We start from the raw sequence: 21,953 nt of genomic DNA, 5'->3' as shown, positions 1-21,953 counted from the left end.
TTTTCAGCTAACAATTCCAGGCAGCCAAGTAAATGGTTATAAAGGGTAAATGCCCTTAGAATTCCAGGAAGGGATGAGTGCAGGCCAGAGATATTGATATTGTCAGACAACATTTGAGCCTTAAACAGAATTCCAGGTGGAGAAACTTTGGAAATGGCATGTTCCTGGGTATTCCTGAACGTTGTGTGTATTTGCTGCACGGAATGCTTGATTCTTCTTAGTCTGGATGTGTGGAGAGCAGTCCAAAGGAAAGGAGGGAACTGGCAGAGGATGGGAAATGGTAATGGGAGGATTACTATTATTCTCAGTAATAAACAATGCAGGCTGAATGATTTTTGGACACTTTGCGTAGCTGATTTGTCCCCCAGTACTACAGTTTGGCCAATGTCCCCACCCTCAGTCCTATCCTGGAGTTCTGTCAAAACAGCTACAAAGAGACTTTATACAAAGTCAACAAAGCATGAAACGTCTTTCTGGAATGGCAAAACACATCAGGGCCTGGGAACACAGGTGTCTTAAAGTGCTAAGAGTCCCTGAGATTCCCCAGACCTGGTACCTCAGGCCCCAAGCCAGTGTTGCTGAGAAGAAGGAAAGGCACGCAAGTCACAGGCTCTGAGAGCAGCTGTGCCCCCAAGTACTAGCCCTGAGCTCTAAGGTGTCACATGGAGTGAAACTTAAAAAATATCCAGTAGATGACTGACTAGATGGGAAAAGGATGGCTCCCTCTGGCCTCTCGGTCAGATCCCCAAAAGGTGGAAGAAATGAAAGTGTTAAACTCTTCAGAAAAAAGTAATATATACACTGATTTTATCTATCCACATATCATATAGATATGGCATATGAATTATTTTTGTATTTTTGTGTATATATGTAGTATACACATATATAAAATATTTGTGTATATACACACACACACACAGATAATCAGCAAATGTGCTGAGAAGCTGGTATTTTGGAAAAGCATGTTGGAACTCCTTACACAAATAAAATAAATTGTATTAATTTTTAGGTTTGGATTTTATCCAAAGCTCGCTTGTCTATTCCAGGGTACCAGGGACCGGGGGAGTCCTTTGCCTGAACCTCTTAATAATAGTACAGTTTCTTTTTAGACCTGAGTGCTTGACCATCTGGTGATTTGCCTGGCTGAACTGCATCCATGTGAACAGATTTTGAAGGACCAAATTATCTCTATCATGAGAAAGGTGAGGCAGAGACATTTATTTATCTCTGTTCTCAGAGCCACAGAATGAGTGAGTCCTCTTACCCACTGTCCCCTAAAATGACAGCCCTTCCTTGGTGCTCAAAGACCCACTTCCTCAAAGATTCTTGTATGTCACACCAGAGACAAGACTCAGAAGCCCCAGCCAAGCAAAATAAGTAGCTAACATTTGCAGCAGAACTGAATTTCCTCCCTTTTCTAAGAACTGAAGCACTGCTGTCAGAAAACTTGGCCTCTGTGGGAAGCAGTGCTTCATTAGAGCTGGCCCACGGGGGGTGGGTGGGTGGTGCGCATGCGTGCACACGTGCCAGGGCGGGGGCACATGCATGAATGCAAATGTTCACATAAACACATGTATATGCCAGAGAGAAAACCATAGCAGTTGAAATTGCTCATTGTCCTCAGGAAACATTCAGAAACTGATCTTCCTCTTTCTCAACAGGTTAAGATACTAGATGCATCCTGTAAGTCAAGAAAAGGAGCTTGGAAATAAACAGTGCTGCCATTTTCCTTCTCGGCCTATCCAACTCTTCCCCACCCCCAAACTCTTAGAATCTTCTAGTAAAGAAGGTCTCTGAAGCCTGGGGGTGGGGGAAGGGAAGGTCAGTGACCCCACTGTTCCCTCTCTCCCCAGCACAGGGTCAAGGCTTGGACAGAGCCCTCCATAGCTCCCCTGGACAAAGAAGCCTTGTTTTTCCCTGAGATCTCAGGAGCCTCATTGGTATTCTGCAGGGGCCTGCAGGCCTCGGGGTGGGGAGGGGATCAGACCCAGGGAACAATGGAAGAACTGTTTGTTTAGCCCAGAATAAGGAGAGTCATCGTCCCTAGCAAGTGACCGTCCTGTGCCCACTCACTCACCCCGGCTTTCTCACCCTGGAAAGGGCTAAAATGGTGGTGCAGGTGTGAGCAGGGATGGAGAAACTTGAACTCTTGCTAACCAAACAGAGAATTCCACTCTAAGTTTTAGCTGATGCCCCCTCCAGGGTTGTAAAGATGAGGAAAAAAGCCGATTTAGTCTATCTGATCCCTCAAGCATCATCCAAATAACCAGAGAGTATCACACATAGTGTTCTTACTGGGTGATAAAGGGCTAAGCCATGGGAGCAACTCTGAATCATCAACTGATATTCTTTCTTCTTACATCCATTTTTCCTCCATTTTCTTAGAGCTCAAATAACTTAGCAGCCCCTTTTCTGCTCCATTGCCACTCGAAGCAAGGTACAAAAGGACATAGGCTTTAATGAGTCTCTAACATGGAGTTGGAAATAAATGGCCCTGGATAAATCTATCACTCCTCAGCTATAAACAGTTCAACAATATCAGCATAAGCATCAGCTGTCCACCTCTTCACATTGAAATGAAATGTTTGTTCTGGGGGCATTTAAGTTCAGCAGGAGTGAGGGATCTCAGTCAGTCAGTTCAAGCAAAAAATCAAATTTTGGATTCCAACTGGGAAAAACTCAGAACATGCAAGAAATTGTGTCATCAAAGTAGTTGACAATCAGAACATTCTGAGAAAGGTCCATTGGGTTCCCTTTGATTTGGGAATGTGTGAACCTAAAGCCAGAGAGTCTCCATTTCAGAAGACTTCACGGTTGAAAAGATATCAGTTTGATTCAGGAAGGCTGTGAGGGATTTTGAAGAAGTTCCTTGGCTCTTGCAAGGATATTCTCACATTTCCAGGCTAAGTATAGACTGCAACATGGTGGAGGTGGCATAAAAGAGCTATATAGCAATAATATTACCCAATGCAACAGAATTGGATTAAACCACCTGACTTTGTTGAGAGGTGATAAAGAAAAATAATAACCTTCCCCAGTGTTTTCCTTTCATTTCTGTTCATTGGATTCAGTACAATTATTAAGCATATTAGCAGTAACCTAGACACTATGGGAAACAAAAGGGAATTATAAGGCCCAGTCCCTTCCTTCAAAGACCTTTCAGTCTTGTTGGGGAAAACAAACATGTCTGTGAATCAAAAACCGAAGATGCCTATAATCTAGTGTTAAAATGTGTATAACCAAGTCCTGTGGGCAAAATGTAAGCAAAGGGGAGATATTCAGTGTTGGCTAGATATATCTGTGAACTCCCCAAACTAGTCTAATCAATCTGTGATAGAACTTCAAGCCCTTCTCATTAATGCTCTTCACAGGAGTCTGACAAGGATCAACGGGACTGCTGTGACTCATCCAGATTCGTCTATCCAAGGAACTAGATTGATCCTGATGCTGTCTCTTTAAGCAGGAGCCAAAAGCTCCCAAGCCCTCCCTCCTTTCCCATGCCCTGGGCACGCCTCAAGGACTAGCTCCATGTTGGAAATTTAGTGTGAATCTGGGAACCCATCAAAGGGAGGAAAGGAAGGGCTTTCATGGAAAGGGATGGTAGAAAGAGACCAATTGTGCCTTGCACAATTCCCAGCCTGTCCCTTGAATCCAGCTGACAAAGGGAGAGATAGAAGAACCCTATACAATAGAGCTAAACAACAGGCAGGCTCATTGAGTGAAAAAACTGGCCCCATCTCCCTAAGTCTCTAATCTGAGCTAAAGTCTTACCCTCCTCCCAGAACCCACCCCTTAACCTCACCCCATGAACAGAGGCTCCCTTGATCAGGACCTATCACAGTTGACAGGACCAAGATGCTAGAGCAGCCGTGACTGGTACTGGGGATGGATGGGGATGAGTGGGTGGGTTCTAGGAGTAAAACAACAATCAGCAGGAGGTGCCAGAGACAAAGACTTTTGCTTCTGGCCTTATCCTAACCAGACAAAGCACTGCCTATAATCTTGTCTTTCCTACATGAAATCAGCACTTATACCACATTCAAGCGCTGGAAAGGGGCCCTGTAGCCCCTGAGGCATGGGAATCCAAGCTTGCTAGATAGTCAAGTCATGCAGAGTAAAATATAAAAGGAATCTCAGGCTCCTCTTTGAACAGGTATTATTATTGCCATGGCAACAGCATCTGGACCACCTTGTTTCCTATATTCCCTACTCCTCCCCAAACACACACACACAGGCACGCATGCATGGATACACATGTGCACACATGTACGCCAATTTATACCCAAACATTGGGAGCCTGGGGTAGAGGCTGGATTGTTAAACTCTATCTCTGACACATTGTCTTCGCCTTGCCCACTTCTGGAAAGGTTAAAGAGAAGCACCTGGCATTAAGCTGAGAGACAACAGTTTCCATACCTTATTCCTTAGGTTAGTCTCCCACCATTTCCTCCTCTCCCCTTGGTTGCAGGGTGAAGCTGATCTAGGGAACCTTGTTCTCTTCCTCGGGATGTCACTGACTCCTTTCCAGAGCCCTGTCTGGCAGAAAGCTCAGAGGCCAGTGCAGAACTGAACGATCACCTTTAGGACCATTTTAAAATAACCAAGGAGGAATTAATCAATCAGTACTTGCTGAGCTTTTGCTGTGAGTTTGACAGTGGACAGGCCCTGACAGTGGGAAAGGAAGGGAAAGCTACTCTGTTCACCTCCCATGGCTGCTGTTACCCTTCCTGATCAGGTCACTGCCCTGGCTTGATGTTCTCTGGACCTGAAGTTCTGTGGGCAAGGAGGGCATTTCTACTGTTGCTTTCTTTCAGCACCAGGAATCTTGGGATGGTTTTCAAGGATTTAAGTTAATACGCAAAAAGGTAACAAGGGAAAAAGATGCCACTGGCTGGGGTTCTGCCTTCATAGGTTTGGAGACTTTATTTCCCCTCCCACCCATTTCCCAGGGGTTTCTTGGGCCTTGTTACTACTCAGAGAGATTTGAGAGCATAGTTCTAGTTGTCAGGCTATTGAGTAAATTGCTGGCTTTACTAGCACAGAGCCAGAGCAAAAGGTCCTCGAAGCAGAGCAGACCTTTCAATCTGCCTGGCTCTCCAAGGGCACCTCTGGCTCTGCAGGGCCAAGGTGAGGAGTGGGGTGGAAAGGCTGCCTATGATCATTTTGGTCAGTGTCTCTAGGAAAAGTAAGTGAACGTGCTGGTTTGAACCTGCTTTCTTTTTAGCTCCTGGCATTCTTGCAGCATTCTTGCCATCGTGATGGGATTCAGATAGTCTTCAGGCATTTTGTAAAAAACTGGACCCCTGCTCTGCCTCCACACTTTTTGCCTGGGCTACACTCACTTACTCTGAGCCAGCCAAAACTACGCTGCTTGGCAAACAGCCACCTTTGGAGGGAAGCATCATAGTCTGGTTACCGGGGTAACAGCCACTGTTCTCAGACATCAGGCTTTGCAGGAGCCAATGTTTTGCTGTTCAGTAATGGCATTGTGTTACTAAGCAGAGAATAATCAGCTACTGCTCTTTGGCTCTTTTCCGGTTCCATTGTTATCCCAAAGACTCATTTGGAACATCCCTCTCCCAAGTCAGGACAAGTTTTAATGAACTATCATTTCCCCCGTAAACCTTTTGTGTGGACACTACTGAATTCCCTGTTCCTCTTCACTTCCAATCCTACTGGATTCTATATGGTTGAGGTAGTGAGCTCCCCGTTCCTGGGGGTGATTAAGAAGAAGCTCTAGGCATGTTTAATTGGCTGTTGTAGAAGGGAATCCTGCATTGAGAATTAGCTCAGACAGCTTCTTAAATTCCTTCCAATCCCAGCTTCCACGATATAATTTGTCTACTACAATAGTTAAACAGCAACACACTCCATGTCAGAAGTAGTAGCAGTTCAGCACCTTGCTGGAGATGGTCTGTTATTTACAAAGTATTTGAGATACTTTGTCATTGAATAACTGAGAACTCAATGGCTACTCCATCATGTGCACCTGGCCCAAGTATGGCCCACCCCCAGGATCTGGGATCCAATACACAACCTCTACTGTGCCCTCACTATGGTAATCTCCCCTGAAGGAAGTCATCCAGCCTCCATAACAGGAAACTATCCCTATGGTCACCTTATTTGTTCCTGCCTTTTCCTCAGGGCTTTCATCCCCTAAGGAAGTAATAGCATCCTTCTTTACTCCCTCTCCTTTTTTAAATTCACAAGCTACCCAATCAGCTGCCTCGACATTAGGTAGGGTTCTTGATGTTACCTAGGGCAGGAATTGAGTTCCTCCAACATTCACTTCTCACCTGGCCACACTCAATTGGACAAATGATTCTTACCCAAGTGCACAGAGTACATACAAAGAAAGCCCAAACACTTTGGGAAGAAGAGTCAGCCTGTACATGCATTATTGTATAATAATTGGTATTATTATTATTTACAATTGTTGTAGAGCTTGCCCATTTTCAAAGGACTCTCACATCATTATTTGATTTTTATAACCCTGAAAGTAGACAAAGCAGTTATTGTTATCCCCATTTTCCAGATGATGAAGTGATAATTCACAGCAACCTACCCAACGTCACGAAGTTCGTAAGTGGCAGATCTGGGATTCAAACCTGGTTGTGTTAACTTCTAGCCCAGTTCTCTGCCCTCTTAATTATCCTGCCTGAATACACGCTTCAAAAAGCTCTCTCAGTGTTTCAGGATGAAACAACCTAAAGTCTGACAACAGCTTAGTATAATTGAAAACCTATCTCCGTGGATGTTGTTGGAGCCTTCTGAGTATTACATTTGATGGTGAATACTCAGGACGATTGATTCTCATTTCATTTAGGATGTATTCAAGCTGCTGCTCTTGTTTTGCCAAATGTGAGCAATGTCTACATGTTTCTGTGGCATCCTGTGTGGACAAAGACCCTTGTGCTCTGCACACCTTGCTCTGAGTAGACACCACCAGAGACCAGACCTCATAGCTTCTCTACAGAGAAGCCCTCAGTACTCAGCCAAGTCAGCAAGACCCCTATGGTCCCATCAACCTCCTTGTCATAGCAAGGATTTAGAGTCTGAGCCATGGACTCAGGAAGGCTAAGTCTTTAATATTTGCTACATATGGTCACCCATACATGTGCGTGCACGCACGCGCACATACACACACACACACACACACCCTTACCCATATCCGTTCCCTATGGTAAAGCCATTGAGGACTTTATTTTCATTTCTTGAACCTGAGATTGGCCTCCTCAGCCATGGCCAAGCCTGAGCCCATCTCTCCCAGTTTCCTTCTGATGCCCAGCAGGGTCCAAATTTTGTATCAGGCAAGCAGTTATTTTGAACAGCTGAGGGCCAGCCAACATTAGTTGCCTCCAGCAAAACCAGGGATGTCAGCTGACTGGGCCATTACCAGGGCCTGGGAACCAGGGGAAAAGAGAAGGTAGAGGGAAGTGAAGGGGTAGGAGGACACATGACCACATCCAGCCTGCCAGGCACTCTCTCCAAGGACCTGTGGTACTCTCCACGTGCTGCTGGAGTTCTTTGACAATAAAGCATCATTCTCAGTACAGCAAAGGAGTTAATTTAATTGCGTGCTAAGGAATTAAAAAGAAAACAGGTGCCAAAACACAACTCATTTCAACCATTAGAAACCCCGAACCGCAAAGTTCTTGCAAATTCCTGTGCTTTGGCTTGAATCTTCCATGCTAAAGTTTTTGAAACTCACCCATGTCTTTGGGACTCTGATTCCAATTGTAGCCGGCTGGCTAGTCTGCTTTGCGGCTGACTTTGTTCAGCTGGAAGGATCTTGGTCTCTCCAGTCTCCTTCTTCAGTCCTTTACTTTTTCTCTCTGAGTATCTTTGTCCTCTTCTCTCGCAATGAAAAGGGCTTTCTGATTGACAGCCAACCCCCTTAAAGGGACAGGCCCGCTTTCCTCCTCCTCTCCTCCTCCCCTTCTCCTCCCCTTGTCCCCACCTCCTCAGGGATACTCCCTTCTCTAAGGCCTCCATCTTCTGTCTGCTTTTCACTGCCAATTGTCTCATTTTTTTCTCCGGCCCCCCCCAAGGCTTGCCTGTGTGGAATTCACTTTGCTGCAGAGACATCTGGAAATGTGGTTTGGGGGTGGAAATAAAAAGAGGTCCTGCAGGCCTCCAACTGATCCTTGGATCTATTTGGTGTGGGATGTGGCAGAACAAGTGTCAGAAGCCAGGAAGGTGGTAGCCCTGGCGAGGCAGTCAGGGTCAAAAACCTAGATGCCATCTCCCAGTCCTTCCAACTCTGCCCCAACCCCACCCCTCACTCCTAGCTTTCCTTGACCCTATCCACCTTTACTCTCCCCGCCACCGTTTGGAAAATAAGCGCTCCTTCCCTGCCATCCCAGCTCCAGAAACACAAGAGCAAAGAAAAATTGTCTTTTAAAATAATTTCCTCCAAAGCCTTAGTTTCAACTGAATGAGGACAAAACACAAGCTGTTGATTCCACGAACAGATTTTGACCAAGCTGGAGAAAACTAGAATTGTAATCATTTTTATAGACAGGATAACAGACACCCAGGGACGGGGCAAGACCTGTTGTGCAGGTTCACAGAATAGGCTAGAGAAAAGGTCAGAGTGAGGGATGTGGGTGATTTCCATGGAAGGTAATTGACTTTGACACGAGAACACAATCTGGGAATTAGGTAGTCAATATCCCACCCTGAGAATAGTGTCATCAGAGAGCTGAACCCAGGCTGGTGAGAGGCAGGGAGTGAGTTGAGGTGAAGCGATGGGTGCCAGTGAGGATGGAGGGAAGGGGAAAGTAATACGGTTCTTTCCTCAGAGAAAGAAACACTAAGAAAAAATAGCCAAGTAGCAAAAACAAGGGAATAATATACTAAACCTAATAATATTTATTTCTAAAGACTGTGAAGGTATTTGAGTGCCCAGGACTGGGTGGGATTAGCCTGTGGAAGGTTTTCTAGAAGAACTGAATCTTAACCAGTGTCTACCTAGCTCCTTGTTCGTGTTCCCTATACCTTCAGGAGTCTCAGAGAGACACGACTCTCTTGACCTTGAGGCCCACATCTTCCCATGGACGGCCTATAAGGAAACTGGTTGGCATATAACTGGAAGAGTACCATTAAGACTCCAGGGAAGTAAGGGATGCCCCCTCCCTAATTTTCCCCATGGCTTTGCCTTGGAGTAAGAGAGGAGAGGAAGGATATACTGAGCAGAGTCTAGAATCTTCCTATCGGGGGGAGAGAGGCAAAATTGTGTCTTACAGTTTTCTCTTTGGGTCGTGACCTTGGTCGCGTTTCTGGCTTGGGCTCTTCTGTTAGGAGATGGGTGAATCTTCTGCAGATGCTCTTGTGGGTCCCCTCGGTTCCTGAGTCCTGCAGTAGTTGAGGCTTGTCCAGAGTCCTAGAACTCTATATCCTCTGCTCTTATACCAGTCCCAAGGAGAAAGGATCCCTGTAAACACTGCCCCTTTGGCAGAACCGTATAATAGTAGCTTTCTGGAGCAGACCAGACTAAGGCCATACGACTGATGGTAGAGGGTCCCAGGATCCCTGACCTCGCCAGCCCTGTTCTCCAGCCACAGACTCCACTTACTGAGGAAGCTGAGTTGTAGGATTGTGCCAACAATTAACTTCTGGATGGTTGTTGTGAGAATGGCCCCGGAGGAGAGGGGGGACCAAAAGCAAGAAGTCAAATGGGCCAAATGTGTGCGCCCTCAGCTTCTCAGATGACAGAAGAAACTGAGTGCAAACTTTGGGGGTTCTGATTTAGGGGTTGATAGAGATGGTTTTTCACAGCTCGAATAGATGAGACAGCTCCATATGCAGGAGAAATCTCTCAGGCTGAGCTTCTCACAAATCTGCCCCTGGATTCCCAGCAGCAGCTCTGGGGACTGCGAAGCTACTTGGAAGAAAAGATGTGTTCCCAGTAAATTCACAGATACCAATTTTTCAACCATATTCCCCGACATTTCTCTTCTCCTTTCCTCCAACTCTCTTGCCATACTATTCATTTTGTGTTCTCCCCAAGTCTCAATCTCTCTGTGTCTCTGTTTCTCCATCTCTGTCTCTGCTTATCTCTGTCTCTCTTTCTTTTTCTCTCGCCACAGTCCTTGATGGAGCATGTCTTCCTGTCTGCACCTTGTTCTTATGCCTGGGATGGCAAAGGGGCTCAGCCAGGTGACTGTGTCATGTTCACTGTCCCCAGTGCCTTAGGGTTCCCAGATCCCCAGGATCTACTGTGTTACAGTGGCTCTGTAGGGCCTGACACTCTGCCTCAGCACCCACTCACCACCCTTTTCCTGATCCTTTCCCACAGCCCTCATAGGGTTTTTTCCTAGGTCCCCAAGGGGGCTTTTTAAAAAATCTATCCAACCCCACCTATTTCTGTGATTCTGCTTCCAATTGTTCTGCTGGCTGCCCTTGGCAAATGTTCTCCAGAGTCCAGCTGGGTCCCCGGCAGTACCCAGGGATTCCTCAAGAGGGCACTGCCAGCCTGCTTGGTGGCAGCCTGCTGCCTGCACTGGGTGCCTGTGGGAACAATACAGGATTGTATGAAACTAGTAAACAGTTTGCTTAATGCAATTCTGATGGTACCTCAGAGGATATGGGCCCCCTTGATCATAGCTTGCTTTGGTTGTGCAGCTTTCTTGCAAATAACTCCAAAACGTTTGGATATTACCTCCCCTCTCTGCTGTGTGATCCCTTATTGCCAGATTCTTGAAGGCCACTGGGCAAGTGGGTTCTCTTTGCTCCATTATATAGAGTGAACTCTGAAATTCTGGGAATTCCAGTGAATTTCTCCCAGGAAAGTAAATAAGGGCTCAAGTGCCCAATCTGGCAGGCCACTTCTCCATGTCCTCAAAAAAGATTGTAAAGGGAAACAGAAGGCACAGTACCTGAGGTCACCTGCTAACACTGGGGCTGCGGAGCTGAGGCTTTGCTTCTCCTCCCCAAGATAATGTCCTCCCAGATCAAATTTAAGAAGGCAAGTGGCTTATTCTTACAGCTTTTCTAGCCCTGGCACAGAGGGCTGGCTGGCAGACAATATATTATTTCCTAGGCACTTGAGCTAGAACTTTCCACACCCAATTTCATGCCGATTGGTGGCCTTGCCTTTCTGGCCGAGAGAACTGAGGGCTGAGGGCCAGAGACGTCACATACTTTGAGCTGGCATGGGGTGGGAGGAAGTAGAGGGTGCTCTTTCTCCTCTCCTGAAGATTCAGAGATGGGGGCAGGGGGTGCGTTGGATGTGTATTTGTGACGAGGAGATGCCCGTGGCTTAGGGGTAGAGTGAAGGGTAGTCTGGAAGCCAGAATAATCAGATGAATAAGCTCAGGAAAGGAGTGTCTGGGGAGCACCAAATAGCTACTAGCAACGTGGAGAAATAAGTTGTCCACATAATCCACCCTCACCAAAATGAAAACTCGGCCAGACTTGGCACAGTGGTCCCTGCGGAGGGGCCGTATGTTTGATACAATCTCTGAGCACAGCAGAAATAATACTGCTATCCTTGGCTGTCAAATACTCACCTAACTTCTGAGGACCAATGTTATTTGTTCTAGTTTGCTGATGGGGTACAGAGGCAGCTCTCCCAATGCCACCCAGCAGGCAAGGGACAGAGCCACCTCTAGAGAATGCACCTCTCCAGACTCTCATTGCTTAGAAGTTGCTTGGAAGATTGTTCTGCTCCAAAAGAATGTTTGCACAGAGAGCCTCTGGCCTGAACAAGAACAGCCAGGGGGAGCATGGACAGGTTTCAGGTTGCTGTGGCCCAAGTCTCCAACCCTTTGTACTTCTCAGGCTAAGCAGGGTGTCCACGTTCAACTCCAGGCAGGGCAAGTTACGTGCAATTTGTAGATCAGTGGGACTCAAAATCAGTCACTGGAGATTAGATAATACTAAGGACTTTCTTATATTTGTTAGGTGTAATAATAGCATGGTAATTATGTTTTTAAAAAGGATCTTTTATCAGTTAGAGTTGCATAGAGAAATATTTAGAGGTGAAATGTCATGATGCCTGAGATTTTTTTCCTCCCCCAGAAAATTACGATAGCAAGGTTAGATGAAATAACATTGGTTAAATGTTGAAAATTATTGAAGCTGGGTGATGGGGACATGGAGGTTCATTATACCATTTTCTCTACTTTGTGTATGGCTAAACTTGAGGTCACAAAAGAGGAGTCATTAAAGTTAAGGTTGAAACAAACTCAGAAGAAAAGAGAACACTTTCAAGAGAGATCTCCGATCTTTCTGGGAGGATGCACATAGCCTGATAAGAGTGCCCTGCTTCTGGGGAAGGGGATAGGGGGCTTGGAGCAAGAGGGAGACTTTTCACTCTACGCACTTTAGTGTAGTGGGAATTTGTACAATCAGCCTTTGGTATCCTGGGCTTCGCATCCTTGGATTCAACCAACTGCGAATGGTTGAATACTTGGATGCGGAACCTGTGGATACCGAGGGCTGAGGGTTGACTGTGGGACTTGAGCATCCACAGATTTTGGTATCTGCACCAGTCCTGGAACCAATCCTCTGTGGATACCAAGGGACAATTGTAATTATATGCAAGGCCTTGGTTTTTCTATTGAAAATCTCATTCGAAAAAATGCTTCAGGCAGTTTGAAGGACAGCAGCCTGTGGGTCCCTTGAGTCTGCTCCACTGATGCTGGTGGATCACGAGAGGAAAGTCCTTGCCGTGGCAGATTGACCAGCCCCCGTGCCGCCCAAACCCTTCTTTGCCTGCGTTTCCGGAACACCGACCTCCAGCCACAGGCGAGTACTCTCAGGAACCCCTCCTGAGGCACAGCTGGATGGGGAAGAGGGGTTGCTCTTGTCCTGCTCCCCGTGGGAGGAGAAGACATGAGCCCTTGAATGCAAGAAAGGTCCTCAGCACAAGAGGCCGGTCCCTCCACCTTCCAGGGGAACAAGGCCCCTCCTCGCCCCTCTGCTGACCCCACGAACAGTGAGGGCTACGTCTGCCACTGAAGGGACCTGCTCAGGCAGCTGCTCAAGCCTCCCTTTCAAAGCTTCTGCCCAGGACTGCCTTTTCAGAGATATGGTTCTGCCCCCTCCATCATCATCAGAATCATCATCATCATCATCAAAGTTTGCTGTCCCTTCAGAGAAGCCAGGCCAAGCCCTTCCGCCCTGGCTGCTTGCCTGATTCAAAGGAGTCGCTCTGGGCTGTGGGCAATACCTCAACGCAAAGCCACGCTCCTATGGAGTGGATTGTCTACCCTCAAGACTGGGGTGCCTTCCCTGAGAAACTGTGCCAGCATCCAGGATGGAGAAGAAGGGGAGTCTCAGTTCTCCCTGCTGAGAGCTGCGTACTCCACGTAAGCACAAATCATGGGGTCAGAGCTTAGCGCAAATGCCCCACAGGGCTGAGGATTGCTTTCCCCCCTCCTCCTCCCACACCCTGGGCTGAGCCCAGGAGGAATCCTGGGCGGCTGCTCTCCCCACCAGCATGGGCTCCTCCTGCCACTGAATGGGATGTGGCAGGCACTGGGCCTTGGGGGAGTTCCCACCCTCCAACCATTCCCCGCCTAGGAACTCGATTGCTGTGGAATTGTCTGTGACAGCCAGGGGCACAGGGGGGCGGTTAATGCACTCCTCCATCCTGGCCTGCTCCTTCCTAGGCTGTAGACACCCTGGCCTTTGGAGGGAACTGGGTTCTTTTTTTAAGCACAATTAGTCCCAAACCATAAAGTCTAAGAGGCAATTCCCCTGGAGGACCCTCCAAAGAGGGTTTTACATGCTTCTTGGGTTATCCTTGAAAATCCTTCAAATTTTCTAAAGCACTGCAATTATTTCCACAAGCTGAATCCAGCAGTTCTTGGAAGGGTTTCAAAGGATAGAGTGTCAGCAGCTTCCCTTAGCCTCTGCTCCCTCCCTGCAGCAGAAACCTTCACGAAGGAAAGCAAATCCTCACTTGTATGTTCTCTCTACCCTGCTGTACTGTTGCTGCCCAGCCACAGAAGCTCTATTCAATTCTCAGCCCATGAGACACCCTCCAAGGAGCTGGCCTTAGAGGGAGCCACTGAGCCTAAGCTACAAGCCTAAAAAGCCAGTAGGGTTCTTCATTCTGGGGCAAGAGCTCCCCAACTGTCCTCAGATTTCCTCACAAAGGGGACATGGAGGTGGCTGGGGAATGCTGGGGTGGGGCTGGCTGTCCCCGTTAAAGCTGAGTTTAGAGAGAGTGGCTAGTCCTGGGTTTCCTGGGAGTAGCCATCCTCTCTCTGTTGATAAATCAAGAAGGAAGTTGATAGAATTGCAGCATGAAGGATTTTTAGCAAGATATCAAGCGGGACTTCCAGATGATCAGAGCTCTCTATGAGCAGCGGAGCAGTGACTAATAACATAGACTCTGAAGTCAGACACACCTGGGCTTGAATATCAACTCTACCAAATACCAGCTCTGTGACTTGGGGCAATTCAACCTCTCTGAGTCTCCATTTTTTCATTCCAAAAATTTAACAATAATAATAGTCACCTCGTGGAGTTATTGAGAAGATTACACAAGATAATGAACATAGTAAGCACAGTGCCTTGCTACAGTATAATAATAATAATAATAACTAGGGGAGGTGACAGAGTATCTCTGAAAATGTTTAATAAGCATTTAACAAACAGAGGCTGAACTTGAATGATCTCTAGAACCAACACCTTTCAGATCCAGGATTCCTAGACTTCCCAGGAACCTCTTCATCTTTTAAATGGACCTGAGGAACTATGCTGAGGAGTGTTGAGACTCTTTGAGACTCACCCAGCAGTTCAGCCGCATGCTGCTCTAGGTATGGTCCTCACTAGGATGACCAACTCTCTTGGTTTGCCAGGAACCAAGAAGTTTCCTGAGTTGTGGGAATTTCCATGCTAAACCTAGGTAAACGCCAGGCAAACTGGGACAAGTTGGTCAGCCTACACCAGCACTCGTACCCAAGCAGGGCCGTAAGCACAGTCCTTGAAGCAGTTCCCTCAAGGGCTGTGCAAAACAGCCTGCGTCAGTTTCCCCATGCTGAAGTCACTGAAGAGGAAATTCTAAAAGCCCCCCATTCCTTTACTCTCTGAAATATCATGTCCAGGCAAGTAAACTTGCCAGATAAAATACTCGACACCCAATTAAATTTGAATTTCAGATAAACCACAAAAAAATTGTTTAGGATAAGTATGTTCCCAATTACTGTCTGGGATATACTTATACTAAAAAATGTGTTTATTGTTTATCTGAAAGTCAGATTTAACTGGGTGCCCTGTATTTTTATTTGCTAATTCTGGCAACCCTACAATCTTCTCAGGGCAATCTTCCATGGCAAGCCAAGCTGGTTTCTGGGGAGGGAGCTGGGGGGTTGCTAGGGAAACCTCAAAAAAGAAATCACGGTTCCCTATGGACACACCTTCTACTCTGCATTTTGGCCCCCAATTCCTTCATCTTGTGAGCCTTACCAGCCCCCTGAACCACGCCTGACTCTAGGGAAGATCGTTTGTGGCAAGGCAAGATGTGATGGGCCCTGAGGCAGGCCGCACAATGCAGTGGTTAGGGGTTCAGGCTTTGTAGCAAGCCAGATTGGGTTTGCATCACACCTCAGCTTAGGACACAGCACAACAGTGATAATAGCGGTTCTTGTTAATACTTAGGGCCTGACCTGTCTCTTGTTGATCTCTCTTCTCTTCTTATCCTGTATCCAGCACTTTGCTAGGCTTTGAGGAGAATACAGAGTAATGGGAGGATTTCGGGACACAGGCCTTGCCTGAGGGGATTTGCAGGCTCATCTGGAAAACATATTAGATATTAACCAAATGGAGACTCAGACACGACTAACATTGAGCATCTACCTATGCTTAGCCTGCCCTATGTGCACATGTAAACAGAGGGTTTAGCCTGTCCTTTCAAAGTCAGATAAAATTGGCTCTAGCCCCCATGCCACGCCTTGCCAGGGAGGCCCAGTGTCTTCCCCAAGATTTCTGAGAATTCTGAGGGAGCTCAGAATCCCATGACCAAATTTGGTTCTGAATTTGGGCTCCTAATGAACTTCTGATTCACATCCAGTTCATCTTCCATGGCCACTCCCTGCTTTCTATTTTGTGTCACACCAGATTGGGAATGCTGCTTTTCTTCCTGGATTTCTGTAAAAACCACTCACATAAAGGATTTGTGCAAGTAACAGAATTTAGTGACGTTTGGGTGGATGGAGGGGACATATGCTATAGCAACACAAACAATTAAAAACTGATGACTAGACATTCCTGTATTTAAAAGTCCTTGGCTACATTGCTACTTGGAATTTCTCTGCAAACTCCATCCTCCTGCCATGCATCCACTCTTACTCCTTTCTCCCTTCTCTCATTTCCTCTTTTTTCTTCTCTCCCACCCCAAGCTCATGTTTATTTCTTATGAAAAGCAATTTAGCTACATATGTGTTATCTTCCAGTCCTTTCCATCAGAGCTCCTCCTTCCCTGAAACTGGTGTATCTGAATATTTTCCTTAAAAAGGACTGTACCCTTCTTAGGAGAAACCTTGATGTCAACTAACTTATCACCCTACTCCTCTTGCACAAACGTAATCCCTGTTAATCCCACAGCATACGAGGTAGGGTTGTTATACCCATTTTACACATGAGCAAACTGAGGCATCTGAAGCCCACAGCTGGCACTGGAAGAGCTAGGATTCAAACACCGTTCTTCTAAGTCCAAGTCTGGTGTTCTTCCCATTACCCAAGGGTGTTGCTAAATTGTGTACTACAGACAATTAGAGAATATGTCAGGGATGGGGGCTGGAGAAATTACTCTCAGGTGGAGGGTACTCTGACTGAGGGGAAATGCCCACTGCAGCCTATAAGCCTTTCCCTCAGACCAGCTCCAGAGTCAGCAAAGCAGCACTCTCTGTCTACAGTAAAATCACAGGCACGCAGATTCACTAGGCCGCTGGACCCCTGAGTTGTTTAGCCTAGGAACCGCTTCAGACATGACCTAGCTATCACATCTTTGTGGGGTTTTTTTGTTTTGGTTTGGTTTTCTGGCCGCAGCCATGCGGCCTGCAGGACCCCAGCTCCCCAACCAGGGATCGAACCCCGGGCCCAGGCCCCGGCAGTGAAAGCATGGCGTCCCAACCACTGGACCGGCAGGGAATCCCCCACATTTTTGTTTTTTTTCAAACAAATTTTACTACCAGGTCTTACAGCAGCCCAAAGAAGTGGATACTGTTACAATGTCCAATTTACAGACAAGCAAACTGAGTATCAGAGAACTCACATAACTTGCCCAAGGTCACACAGCTAGTAAATGGTGGAAGGCAAAGGTGGAGCCCTCTGGCTTCATGTGTTATCAATGCCCTCCAGCAAAAGGCCACCAGGAATACACCTGGCTTTGTTCGAGTTGGGTTTATTGCCCGTTGCAGCAAAGGGAGACACCCCAACACCCCACTGTCCCCCAAGGTGTGCGTTTACCCTAGAGGCAAAGAGCAATAAGTCCAACTTGTTCAACCCCAGGTGTGCTCCTGGTGGTCTTTGGCTGGAGGACATTGAAAGAAACAGGGGTTCACCAACACTCAGCTGAAGCCCTCACTGCCTTGGACCCAGATGTTCCACTTAGTAATAGTGCCCGCATCTGAGACTCCTTCTGTCTACCTGTTTGAGGTGCCAGCCTGCCCATATCTGGGAGATAAGTTCACGCTGAATTGCAGTCTGATAGTTCATTGAAGCCCTTCAGCTTTGGGTTTATTTTGCTTTTCTAAGAATGAGATCCCTTGGGGTATTTTTGGTTATCTGTTCGGATTTGTATTGTTCCCTGGTAAAATTGTTTTCTAGCCTTCTAACACATGCTCCTATAGTCTCTCTGCTTGTCTAAGTGTCTTTAATGTTGTTTGTTTATAAGAGGAACAATCTGTAGGGAGAGGACAGCATAGATTCAATAAATTTGTCCTTGAGCTGGCCCCAGGGACTGAGGAGTTGAGGTCTCCTCAGACCATTGTCCTTCTGACAAACTTTATCTCAGTCTATCATTTCAAAGCCTTATAGAGATTTCTCAATCTTGTCTTTGTGTCCCTGAGACCTGCTTCCTTTAGTTTCATCTACCCAGAATCAGGGGCTGTCGTCTGGCCCCTCATTGGTGGCAATTGGCCTTTGGCCAAATTCTGGATGCACAAAGTTCACCACCGCCATCTTTACAGATTGAGTTCTCATGGGGTTTTCTCAGTCTAAAAATGCACTGCTTCCAGGCTAAACACCTCTTCCTTCATGTTTTCCCCCCATAATGCTAATTTGTGCACTTAGCCCCCTAACTGGCACAATTTCACCAGGGAGGATTTAAAATTGCAGTGGTCCCTTTGGGGAGCTTTGGACATAAACAGGAGAGGTACTTTAGAGCAAAAAGCAAAAGAAACCCTCTGGAGGAGTATGTCTTCTTTGTCTAAAAGGGAGATCAGTTTGTTTAATGTAGGAAATATCACCTCCTTGGTTTCCATATTTGGAAGATTAAAAAATGCTGGCTTTTTATTTATACAGCTTGATAAACTTATCAAGGGCCCATGTTATGTCAAAACCAGCTATACGTACTTTTTTGTGTGTATACCTCAAAATCTGTATTTCTACTTGTGAACTTTCTTCCTTTTCCTTGCAGAGGAAACATAACTAGCCCTTTACAGTTGATAATTATACATTTGACTGCAGCTGACCCTCTCTTTCATATTTTTTCTGTTCCACTGTCTTTTTCCTGTCTTGTGAAACTTTAAATATTAATTTTATCACAAAACAATTTAGTTGTCTTGCATACACTCTAGGAATATTTAGTCCAAATAAACTCAAATTTGTCTAAAAGAAAAGTTTAATTTATTAAACCATCTTACTTTCTGTGTGCACTGAAAAGCATAATAGCCTTGTTGCTATAGATTTAAGAAAATAAGAAGATGCTCTAGGGACTTCCCTGGTGGCACAGTGGTTAAGAATCTGCCTACCAAGGCAGGGAACATAGGTTCGATCCCTGATCCGGGAAGATTCCATATGCCGCGGAGCAACTAAGCCCATGCACCACAATTACTGAGCCCACGCACCTCAACTACTGAGCCCACGCACCGCAACTACTGAAGTCTGGGCGCCTAAAGCCCGTGCTCTGCAACAAGAGAAGCCACCAAAATTAGAAGCCCGCACACTGCAACAAAGCCCCCGCTTGCTGCAACTAAAGCCCGCGTGCAGCAACGAAGGCCCAATGCAGCCAAAAAATAAATTAATTAATTTTTAAAAAACAGAAAAAAATTTTTTAATTGCTTTAAAAAAAGAAGAGGGTTTAAAGTGAGAGAGTGGCATGGACATATATACACTACCAAATGTAAAACATAGCTAGTGGGAAGCAGCCGCATAGCACAGGGAGATCAGCTCAGTGCTTTGTGACCACCTAGAGGGGTGGGATACGGAGGGTAGGAGGGAGGGAGATGCAAGAGGGAAGAGATATGGGGATATATGTATATGTATAACTGATTCACTTTGTTATAAAGCAGAAACTAGCACAGCACTGTAAAGCAATTATACTCTAATAAAGATGTTAAAAAAAGAAGAGGGTTTAGTTTCAAGATAAAAGAAGAATTTTGGTATGATTTGATATCTTTAGCACACTCTCTTGGTTTATGCAAAACCAGGTTTAAATGTCTCATAATTCAAACTTCTTAAATTTTCTACATTGGTTTTATAAGTTAAACAAGTTAGTATTGTTTCCATAACTTGTTTAAATTAAAATTATATGGGGCTTCCCTGGTGGCGCAGTGGTTGAGAGCCCGCCTGCCGATGCAGGGGACACGGGTCTGTGCCCCAGTCCGGGAAGATCCCACGTGCCGCGGAGCGGCTACGGCTGAGCCTGTGCATCCGGAGCCTGTGCTCCGCGACAGGAGAGGCCACAGCAGTGAGAGGCCCGCGTACCACAAACAAACAAAAAAAATATATGTATAAAATTGTATTCAACTAAACAGAATGAAAAAAATCTTTTCAAAACTTTGTTTATGAAATTCTTAAAATGCTGTATATTGAAAGAATTCAGTGTGTCAGCTAAGTTGTAATTTCCAGATACTTAGCTAATTTTAAAACCTTAGACCCGAGTTCATTGTAAATAATCTTTGGCTGTCTGGACAGTTCCAAAAAGAAAAAAAAAGATACAAATATGGTTATATTCTTTTTTTTTAATGGCAATCAACTAACAAAATATACAAAAGTTTTGGATGATATTTTGTACATTTTTTTGCCTTCTAAAACTGTTAAAATATGAAATAATTGTTCATGGAGATAAACATAGCTAAACAACTTTTTATTTTCTGTTCTCTAGTTTTCTCTCATGTTTCAAGAAAGAGAAGTTCACTACTTTGATTAAAGATAAGAAAATGTAAATGGTTAGTTATACTTGCTACAGTAATTACAGAGAAATAGAAACATGTATAAAAGATAATGGATATTATTTTCATTTTGCTTTTTAAAGAAGCTGTAGATATATGTATATGTATAACTGATTCACTTTGTTATAAAGCAGAAACTAGCACAGCACTGTAAAGCAATTATACTCTAATAAAGATGTTAAAAAAAGAAGAGGGTTTAGTTTCAAGATAAAAGAAGAATTTTGGTATGATTTGATATCTTTAGCACACTCTCTTGGTTTATGCAAAACCAGGTTTAAATGTCTCATAATTCAAACTTCTTAAATTTTCTACATTGGTTTTATAAGTTAAACAAGTTAGTATTGTTTCCATAACTTGTTTAAATTAAAATTATATGGGGCTTCCCTGGTGGCGCAGTGGTTGAGAGCCCGCCTGCCGATGCAGGGGACACGGGTCTGTGCCCCAGTCCGGGAAGATCCCACGTGCCGCGGAGCGGCTACGGCTGAGCCTGTGCATCCGGAGCCTGTGCTCCGCGACAGGAGAGGCCACAGCAGTGAGAGGCCCGCGTACCACACACACACAAAAAAAATATATGTATAAAATTGTATTCAACTAAACAGAATGAAAAAAATCTTTTCAAAACTTTGTTTATGAAATTCTTAAAATGCTGTATATTGAAAGAATTCAGTGTGTCAGCTAAGTTGTAATTTCCAGATACTTAGCTAATTTTAAAACCTTAGACCCGAGTTCATTGTAAATAATCTTTGGCTGTCTGGACAGTTCCAAAAAGAAAAAAAAAGATACAAATATGGTTATATTCTTTTTTTTTAATGGCAATCAACTAACAAAATATACAAAAGTTTTGGATGATATTTTGTACATTTTTTTGCCTTCTAAAACTGTTAAAATATGAAATAATTGTTCATGGAGATAAACATAGCTAAACAACTTTTTATTTTCTGTTCTCTAGTTTTCTCTCATGTTTCAAGAAAGAGAAGTTCACTACTTTGATTAAAGATAAGAAAATGTAAATGGTTAGTTATACTTGCTACAGTAATTACAGAGAAATAGAAACATGTATAAAAGATAATGGATATTATTTTCATTTTGCTTTTTAAAGAAGCTGTAATACATACAGATGGCCAACCAACACATGAAAAGATGCTCAACATCACTAATTATTAGAGAAATGCAAATCAAAACTACAATGAGGTATCACCTCACACTGGTCAGAATGGCCATCATCAAAAAATCTACAAACAATAAATGCTGAATAGGGTGTGGAGAAAATAGAACCCTCATGCATTGTTGGTGGGAATGTAAATTGATACAGCCACTATGGAGAACAGTGTGGAAATTCCTTTAAAAACTAAAAATAGAACTACCATATGACACAGTAATCTCACTACTGGGCATATACCCAGAGAAAATCATAATTCAAAAAGACACATGAGGGCCTTCCCTGGTGGCACAGTGGTTAAGAATCCACCTGCCAATGCAGGGGACACGGGTTTGAGCCCTGGTCCAGGAAGACCCCACATGCCGCAGAGCAGCTAAGTCTGTGCGCCACAACTACTGAGCCGCGCTCTAGATCCCACATGCCACAACACGCCTACAGGGCCC

Source organism: Physeter macrocephalus, chromosome 21, assembly GCF_002837175.3.
Source record: "Physeter macrocephalus isolate SW-GA chromosome 21, ASM283717v5, whole genome shotgun sequence".
NCBI classification, from domain to species: Eukaryota; Metazoa; Chordata; class Mammalia; order Artiodactyla; family Physeteridae; genus Physeter; species Physeter macrocephalus.
The sequence above is the reverse complement of the archived record's forward strand: the minus strand, read 5'-3'. Positions refer to the sequence as shown.